We start from the raw sequence: 10,267 nt of genomic DNA, 5'->3' as shown, positions 1-10,267 counted from the left end.
AAGAGTTATACACGTCGGGTGTACGCCTACACCCCGTGCTCTGGTCGTGGCCATCTCGTAAGATAATGCCAAGGATATCCGGGACACGGTCAATAACCCCCCAAACCCTTAAAGTAAAACAAAACTGTTTAAACGAGTCGAACAAACTATTCAAGACTGTACACCCAAGGGTGCAGGATTTGTGCGCTCGATCAAGCGGTATTTTAAATACCGTACCCCAAGCCCGTATAGGGAAAATAAGTCAAAATGTATTTACCTGAGCAACTATGAATCACAATTGGTAAGTGTAGGTAGCTTTTACTGGGCCTCCTAATCTGGAACAAAGGTTTATAATAACCTATTAGACTCCTAACGGGTCTTTTATTTAAGCTTTAGCTTAGACCGGTTAGTTTTAAGGACGATACGGTACAAGCGCACGATTAAGCGAAAGACCGGATAGAATGTGATTTAGACCCGACAAGTTTGAATACTTGTATAATATGGGTATACTAAATACATTCTGGATTTTGAGATAAAAATGATAACGTTTGACCCGTTTCGGTCAATTTACGCAAACTAGTTACGTAAACCGAACCGAACGCAAAAAGGGCGTTACGGGTAGCCAAAAGAGTCAAATGCAAGTTCCCTGAGATAATATGCTTTAAATATGATATAATATCAGTAAGTTATGTTCTATTATGCCCCGAATGATTTTAAACTCAATTTACACCTCATAAGGGCATTTTGGTCATTTAAAAGATTATAAAAGAGTCAAATTGGAAATCTGAGTTACGGGTCTGATTTATACAGTAAATATACTTCATTTGATATATTATAACAGTAGAGTATGACCCGTATACAAAACTTATCATTTAAAATCAAACTATGCACCGTAGGGGTATTTTAGTAATTTCACAAGGGCTAAAACTGCCAAAACTGGAAATCTGAGTTCAAACATTTATACTTACTGTTATTATATGAAAATATACTAATTACATCAGTAGGTATGAGTCTTATATGTTTAAAATGAGTATAACGCCTACTATACGCTAGAAACGCTTAAAGATGCGATTTAGAGCCGTTTCCGGGTTTTTAAAAGAAAGCTAAGATTTTTATATTTCCAGAATGCTCAAAGTAATTTATTTAACATATAAAATCAGTAGAAAAAGATTTGGGGTCAAAAGAATGTGTAAAACTCATTTTATGGCTTAAATGGTCAAAACCGGCATTAACCGAATCGACTAAGCGATCTATGATACGATCAGCCAAAAATTAAATAAAAATCATCAAAAATCCCAAAATAATATATAACATCAGTGGGTAAAAAGTTTTATATCAAAACGTGGCCTGAAATAGGTTATACGCTAAATGCGCCGTTTATGTAACTTTAAGATATAGTTTTACGATATCGGCCATAACTCAAAATCTGGACCACTAACTGATCTCAAATTTTCGGTGCAAGTTTATATATTAGAAATAAAGATTTATACTCTTTCACTTTTCCAAAAATCACGTTTTATATCAAAAAGGGCAAAATAGTCAACTTTAAGCATAAATCGGAAACATGCAAATGAATCGGCTAAGTATAGACTCAAGATGTAAAAATTCCAGAAAGTTATACTAAAATAAAAGTGGTTCAAAATATGCTCTAATACAGATCTCAAACATGCATGCACGGATCCGAATTGATAGTCTACGAAAAAGTCGTTTTACAAGACTTTCGGTTCCGATTCGTATTTATACTAAAGATTGTCGAGTTGATCATGGTAAAACATATTCTTATATTCATTATAAAGCTATTTTTGATGATCAGACTGATTGCATGTCATCTACATTACCATTTAAGCTATTTTTCGCAAAAACGATTTCTGTTGACTTTTTAGAAACAACTTTGACTCGACAAATAGCATGCTTAGAGTGGGAATCAGAGAATACCCTTTTGAGGGTTTGTTTCCCACATAAATACCAACATATCAGTGGTTTCAATTTGAGAAATGACAGAGCCAAACTCGTTTAATCGAAAAGTCAAACTATATGAACACCGGTTTGACTTTTAACTAATAATCAAAGCAAGAACGAATTATAAACTGATATGAAGGCTTACAAAGGTCCTAATGAAGCTTAGCAAACACTTAGAGGCTGCCTTGTCGTTCAGAAATGCTCCAGAAGTTGTCTTGAGAGTTCTTGAAAGTTTGGTGTTTCTTGATCACAATGCAAGTGCCAAAGAAATGAACCTTTGATCTAATTTATGGAGGAATTCAGAGGTTGTAGCAAGCTCTCAGTAGCCTAGGCATCCAAGGACTCTTATTGGAGCAAAAGAGAGGTGATCCCAGCTGTTTACCACTTCAAAAATGGACCAGATTGCAAATAATTCGCGAATTCAGCATCTGATAGGGTCACGCGGCCCGCTTGGGCATGTCCAGGCGGGTCGCCTGGCTTCTGCTGCTGTCAAACTTTGCCAAAAGTTGGCAGCTTTGGTCCCTGTCTTCGCAAACGATGTTTCGGCTACTTATTTTGACTCGTAAACCCCCAAACTTGGTTTTTAAGAACCTTGGGACATTTACCAACATGGTAATGTCCTCGGATAACTTTGCGCTCAACCGAAAAGCCATGAAATTCGACGTTGACGCTTTTAACCCCTCAAGTACGGTTTTGGCCATAACTTTCTCATACGTTATCGAAACTTCATGAAATTTTTACCACATATTCTAGTGAGTATATTTTAGCATTACAAGGCTTCGGGTCTGCCAAAAGTTCACTCAGAGGTATAAATTCAACATGTTGACACTTTTGGCCCCTATAGTTTGTAATTCCTCACTTTTGTGCATTTTCCGCTTCGTATGATCCATGATCCATCCGTTTAAGGTTATGAACATTATGTAGGGTTATCATAGAGTCTATTTATCCATTGTTGACACTTTGGACCCTTACGTTCCATAGTTTTCACTGTTTGTCACTTTTAGTCCCTCTAAAGTATGTTTTCACATACCGGAACCTTATGACACGTGTCAATACATTATTGGACGAAATTTTTCGAGGTGTTATATCCTCACCCCCTTAAAATAAATCTCGACCTCGAGATTTACCAAAACAAATGAGGATATTTCTCTTGCATCGTGGATTCCACTTCCCACGTATATTCGGGACCTCTACGGGCATCCCATTTGACCTTAACAATAGGTATATACTTCCGTCGAAGCTTCTTTACCTGTCGATCCTCGATCGACAATGGTTTTTCCACGAACTTCAAACTCTCATCTATGTGTATATCTGTATGCGGTATAACCAGTGATTCGTCAGCGAAACACTTCTTCAAATTACAGATGTGGAACACATTATGAATAGCGCTAAGTTCTTCAGGCAAGTTTAACTTATAAGCGACTGACCCGACACGTTCGATAATCTTGAAAGGTCCTATGTATCTCGGGCTTAGCTTGCCTTTCTTACCAAATCGCATCACCCCTTTCCAAGGTGATACCTTAAGCAATACTTTATCACCTACATCGAAGTGAAAATCTTTGCGCTTAGGATCCGCATAACTTTTCTGCCTATCCCTGGCCAACATTGTAGTAGCGGAGAAGGAAAAGAAAAAGAAAGTTGAAGTCAAGGACGTTCCAGGGGTTCGTGAATTTCCTCAGGTGTTCCCTGACGATCTTCCCGGACTACCACCAAGTCGTGATATCGACTTCCGCATCGACCTCATTCCTGGAGCTAACCCCGTTGCCAAAGCCCCTTACCGACTCGCACCATCCGAAATGAGGGAACTCTCAAACCAACTCCAGGAATTACTCGAAAAAGGCTTTATTCGCCCAAGCACCTCTCCTTGGGGCGCGCCAGTCCTTTTCGTCAAAAAGAAGGATGGATAGTTCCGGATGTACATCGATTATCGGGAATTGAATAAGCTAACCATCAAGAACTGATACCCCTTGCCTCGAATCGACGATTTGTTTGATCAGCTACAAGGTGCAGCATGCTTCTCTAAAATCGATCTGCGTTCAGGATATCATCAGCTACGGATTCAAGAGGAAGACATTCCTAAAACCGCTTTTCAAACCCGTTATGGCCATTACGAATTTGTTGTTATGCCCTTTGTTCTAACCAACGCACCCGCGGTTTTTATGGATCTGATGAATCGCGTGTGTAAGCCTTATCTTAACCGTTTCGTCATCGTGTTCATCGACGATGTCTTGATTTATTCCAAAACGAAAGCCGAACACGCGCAACATCTACGTTTGGTTCTCGAGTTACTCCAGGGGAACCAACTCTATGCCAAGTTCTCTGTCACACCCCGACCTCCACGTGTCACCGGTGGGCCTGGTGTGGGGTACAGTGACGTGGTTGGCATCGTCATAGACAAACAACACAATATAATAATGCACAGCGGAAGCAGAAATAGATACATTTCAACTTTAATTAAATGTAATAATAAATATCACAGTAGTTGAAACGAATCCACAGGCGGATCAAATAAAAATAAGATAAAATTGTTCAACAGTTTATTTGTCGTCCGAGCTTGCGAGACTATAGTGGACGCTCTTAGGAAACAGCCAGCCTAGTTCGTTTAGTACCTGCACTTAACCTTTTGGGAAAAATACGTCAGTTTACACTGGTAAATACAAATCAACTGACTCATTTTGAAAATGATTGAAAATTGATTTAAATGCACAAGGCATAAATATTTTTATTAACTTGGGATAATTATGCAATATAAACTTGTGAACGAATTACATGTTACTCGTACATTTGGTGGCCCGGGATCTGCTGTCCGGGCTAAAGATTAAATGACACACCACATTAAAGAGTTATACACGTCGGGTGTACGCCTACACCCCGTGCTCTGGTCGTGGCCATCTCGTAAGATAATGCCAAGGATATCCGGGACACGGTCAATAACCCCCCAAACCCTTAAAGTAAAACAAAACTGTTTAAACGAGTCGAACAAACTATTCAAGACTGTACACCCAAGGGTGCAGGATTTGTGCGCTCGATCAAGCGGTATTTTAAATACCGTACCCCAAGCCCGTATAGGGAAAATAAGTCAAAATGTATTTACCTGAGCAAGTATGAATCACAATTGGTAAGTGTAGGTAGCTTTTACTGGGCCTCCTAATCTGGAACAAAGGTTTATAATAACCTATTAGACTCCTAACGGGTCTTTTATTTAAGCTTTAGCTTAGACCGGTTAGTTTTAAGGACGATACGGTACAAGCGCACGATTAAGCGAAAGACCGGATAGAATGTGATTTAGACCCGACAAGTTTGAATACTTGTATAATATGGGTATACTAAATACATTCTGGATTTTGAGATAAAAATGATAACGTTTGACCCGTTTCGGTCAATTTACGCAAACTAGTTACGTAAACCGAACCGAACGCAAAAAGGGCGTTACGGGTAGCCAAAAGAGTCAAATGCAAGTTCCCTGAGATAATATGCTTTAAATATGATATAATATCAGTAAGTTATGTTCTATTATGCCCCGAATGATTTTAAACTCAATTTACACCTCATAAGGGCATTTTGGTCATTTAAAAGATTATAAAAGAGTCAAATTGGAAATCTGAGTTACGGGTCTGATTTATACAGTAAATATACTTCATTTGATATATTATAACAGTAGAGTATGACCCATATACAAAACTTATCATTTAAAATCAAACTATGCATCGTAGGGGTATTTTAGTAATTTCACAAGGGCTAAAACTGCCAAAACTGGAAATCTGAGTTCAAACATTTATACTTACTGTTATTATATGAAAATATACTAATTACATCAGTAGGTATGAGTCTTATATGTTTAAAATGAGTATAACGCCTACTATACGCTAGAAACGCTTAAAGATGCGATTTAGAGCCGTTTCCGGGTTTTTAAAAGAAAGCTGAGATTTTTATATTTCCAGAATGCTCAAAATAATTTATTTAACATATAAAATCAGTAGAAAAAGATTTGGGGTCAAAAGAATGTGTAAAACTCATTTTATGGCTTAAATGGTCAAAACCGGCATTAAACGAATCGACTAAGCGATCTATGATACGATCAGCCAAAAATTAAATAAAAATCATCAAAAATCCCAAAATAATATATAACATCAGTGGGTAAAAAGTTTTATATCAAAACGTGGCCTGAAATAGGTTATACGCTAAATGCGCCGTTTATGTAACTTTAAGATATAGTTTTACGATATCGGCCATAACTCAAAATCTGGACCACTAACTGATCTCAAATTTTCGGTGCAAGTTTATATATTAGAAATAAAGATTTCTACTCTTTCACTTTTCCAAAAATCACGTTTTATATCAAAAAGGGCAAAATAGTCAACTTTAAGCATAAATCGGAAACATGCAAATGAATCGGCTAAGTATAGACTCAAGATGTAAAAATTCCAGAAAGTTATACTAAAATAAAAGTGGTTCAAAATATGCTCTAATACAGATCTCAAACATGCATGCACGGATCCGAATTGATAGTCTACGAAAAAGTCGTTTTAGAAGACTTTCGGTTCCGATTCGTATTTATACTAAAGATTGTCGAGTTGATCATGGTAAAACATATTCTTATATTCATTATAAAGCTATTTTTGATGATCAAACTGATTGCATGTCATCTACATTACCATTTAAGCTATTTTTCGCAAAAACGATTTCTGTTGACTTTTTAGAAACAACTTTGACTCGACAAATAGCATGCTTAGAGTGGGAATCAGAGAATACCCTTTTGAGGGTTTGTTTCCCACATAAATACCAACATATCAGTGGTTTCAATTTGAGAAATGACAGAGCCAAACTCGTTTAATCGAAAAGTCAAACTATATGAACACCGGTTTGACTTTTAACTAATAATCAAAGCAAGAACGAATTATAAACTGATATGAAGGCTTACAAAGGTCCTAATGAAGCTTAGCAAACACTTAGAGGCTGCCTTGTCGTTCAGAAATGCTCCAGAAGTTGTCTTGAGAGTTCTTGAAAGTTTGGTGTTTCTTGATCACAATGCAAGTGCCAAAGAAATGAACCTTTGATCTAATTTATGGAGGAATTCAGAGGTTGTAGCAAGCTCTCAGTAGCCTAGGCATGCAAGGACTCTTATTGGAGCAAAAGAGAGGTGATCCCAGCTGTTTACCACTTCAAAAATGGACCAGATTGCAAATAATTCGCGAATTCAGCATCTGATAGGGTCACGCGGCCCGCTTGGGCATGTCCAGGCGGGTCGCCTGGCTTCTGCTGCTGTCAAACTTTGCCAAAAGTTGGCAGCTTTGGTCCCTGTCTTCGCAAACGATGTTTCGGCTACTTATTTTGACTCGTAAACCCCCAAACTTGGTTTTTAAGAACCTTGGGACATTTACCAACATGGTAATGTCCTCGGATAACTTTGCGCTCAACCGAAAAGCCATGAAATTCGACGTTGACGCTTTTAACCCCTCAAGTACGGTTTTGGCCATAACTTTCTCATACGTTATCGAAACTTCATGAAATTTTTACCACATATTCTAGTGAGTATATTTTAGCATTACAAGGCTTCGGGTCTGCCAAAAGTTCATTCAGAGGTATAAATTCAACATGTTGACACTTTTGGCCCCTATAGTTTGTAATTCCTCACTTTTGTGCATTTTCCGCTTCGTATGATCCATGATCCATCCGTTTAAGGTTATGAACATTATGTAGGGTTATCATAGAGTCTATTTATCCATTGTTGACACTTTGGACCCTTACGTTCCATAGTTTTCACTGTTTGTCACTTTTAGTCCCTCTAAAGTATGTTTTCACATACCGGAACCTTATGACACGTGTCAATACATTATTGGACGAAATTTTTCGAGGTGTTACATTCTCCAAGTGCGAATTCTAGTTGGAGGAGGTTCAGTTTCTGGGTCACATCGTGAATAGTCAGGGTATCCATGTCGATCCTGCGAAGATTGAAGCTGTCAAAAGCTGGATTACGCCTAAGAACCCGTCAGAAGTTCGTTCTTTTCTCGGACTAGCGGGCTATTATCGACGATTCATTGAGGGATTCTCCAAGATCGCTGTGCCACTTACCGCTCTTACGCATAAGGACAAGCCTTTTGCTTGGGGAAACGCGCAAGAGACTGCCTTCCAAACCCTCAAGCATATGCTGTGCAACGCTCCGATTCTTACGCTGCCCGACGGAAGCAACAACTTCATTGTCTATTGTGATGCTTCTAACCTTGGTCTCGGCTGTGTTCTCATGCAGCGAGACAAGGTTATAGCCTACGCATCTCGGCAGCTCAAGATCCACGAGAAGAACTATACAACCCATGACCTCGAGCTAGGCGCGGTTGTCTTTGCATTGAAGATTTGGCGACACTACCTGTATGGCACTAGGTGTACGATCTACACTGATCACAGGAGTTTACAACACATCTTTAATCAGAGAGAGCTTAATATGCGTCAACGCCGATGGTTAGAACTTCTCAACGATTACGACCGTGAGATCCGTTATCACCCAGGCAAGGCGAATGTGGTTGCCGACGCACTCAGCAGAAAGAGTTACGTGCTCAGTATCCGAAACATCCAAGCCCAGCACAACCTCGAAACCGTTATTCGTGAAGCTCAACATGCTTGCTTTAACGAGCGTACATTGAAGAAAGAGAGAATCTATCACGATGGAGCTCAGTTGGTAAGCAAATCCGATGGGATATTCTATTATCTGGATCGAATTTGGATCCCTAAGCGGACCGATTTGCGAAAGATTATTATGAATGAAGCCCACAAGTCCCGGTATTCTATTCATCCCGGCGCAGATAAGATGTACCAGGACCTACGCTACAAGTACTGGTGGCCGGGAATGAAACGAGATATCGCCCTATACGTTGGAAGTTGCTTAACTTGTGCAAGAGTCAAGGCTGAACATCAAAGACCTTCTGGCTTGCTCGAACAAACGCAGATACCTATATGGAAGTGGGAGAGTATAGATATGGATTTCATAACGAAACTCCCGCCCACGCCATCAGGTCACGACAGTATTTGGGTTATAGTCGATCGTCTAACGAAATCAGCCCACTTTTTGCCTATACGAGAAGACTACAAGGTGGAGCGACTAGCCCAAATTTACACCGACAAGATCATTCGTAATCATGGTACGCCTCGTGACATCATTTCAGACCGTGACGCTCGGTTCACTTCGCGATTGTGGGAAACGTTTCAAGCGGCCCTTGGTACGTCGCTTAATCTGAGTACTGCATTCCATCCGCAAACCGACGGACAGACTGAAAAAACGATCCGTACTCTTGAAGACATGCTCCGAGCGTGTGTCATAGATTTTGGTGGTAGTTGGAACAAACACCTGCCATTGGTGGAATTCTCGTACAATAACAGCTATCATGCCAGCATTCAAATGGCACCTTTCGAAGCTTTGTATGGTAGAAGATGTCGATCGCCTATTGTGTGGCACGAGATCGGTCACTCGCAACTAACCGGTCCCGAGATTCTATAAGAAACGACTGACAAAATACACCAGATTCGAGACAACTTGGTGAAAGCTCGGAACAGACAGAAAAGTTACGCCGATAGAAGACGCAAGCCCCTGGAATTTGAAGTTGGTGACTGCGTACTCCTAAAGGTATCACCTTGGAAGGGTGTAGTCCGATTCGGCAAGAAGGGGAAACTAGCGCCTCGATATGTTGGACATTTTAGGATTCTGGAAAGAATCGGAAAAGTCGCCTACAGACTCGAACTACCGAAGGAACTCAGTAACGTCCACCCGACTTTCCACGTCTCTAACCTCCGAAAATGCCTTGCTGATCATGATCTAATCGTACCACTCGACGATCTTCAGGTCAACGAAACGTTACACTTCGTGGAAAAGCCTGTCGAAATCATGGATCGCCAAACCAAGCAACTCAGGCGCTCTCGCATCCCGATCGTGAAGGTCCGATGGGAAGGCAAACGAGGCGCAAAGTTCACTTGGGAACCTGAAAGCGACATGAAGGCCAAGTACCCGCAATTGTTTAAATAAATAGATCTGAAGCATCAAATTGGTAAATCACGGCGTTGTGTTGCCTTCGACCTAATTTCGGGACGAAATTCCCTAAACAAGGGGAGGCTGTAACACCCCGTGTTTTCGAATGTCAAAGTCAAAGTCAAAGTCCAAGTCAACTTTGACTTCTTTGACTGTTAAGGTTTATTTTTTTACTTTTTGTATTATGTGGAGTAAGTGTTGTCTAATAAAAAGATCGAATATTCAATCAATACAACCGATTTACGACTGTGAATAGTAGGAAGTAACAATGCAATAAAGTTAATCAATCAATAACCAAGCTAATCGATTCATCAA

This window comes from Helianthus annuus, chromosome 11 (assembly GCF_002127325.2).
Source record: "Helianthus annuus cultivar XRQ/B chromosome 11, HanXRQr2.0-SUNRISE, whole genome shotgun sequence".
NCBI classification, from domain to species: domain Eukaryota; kingdom Viridiplantae; phylum Streptophyta; class Magnoliopsida; order Asterales; family Asteraceae; genus Helianthus; species Helianthus annuus.
Note: the sequence above shows the minus strand (reverse complement) of the source record.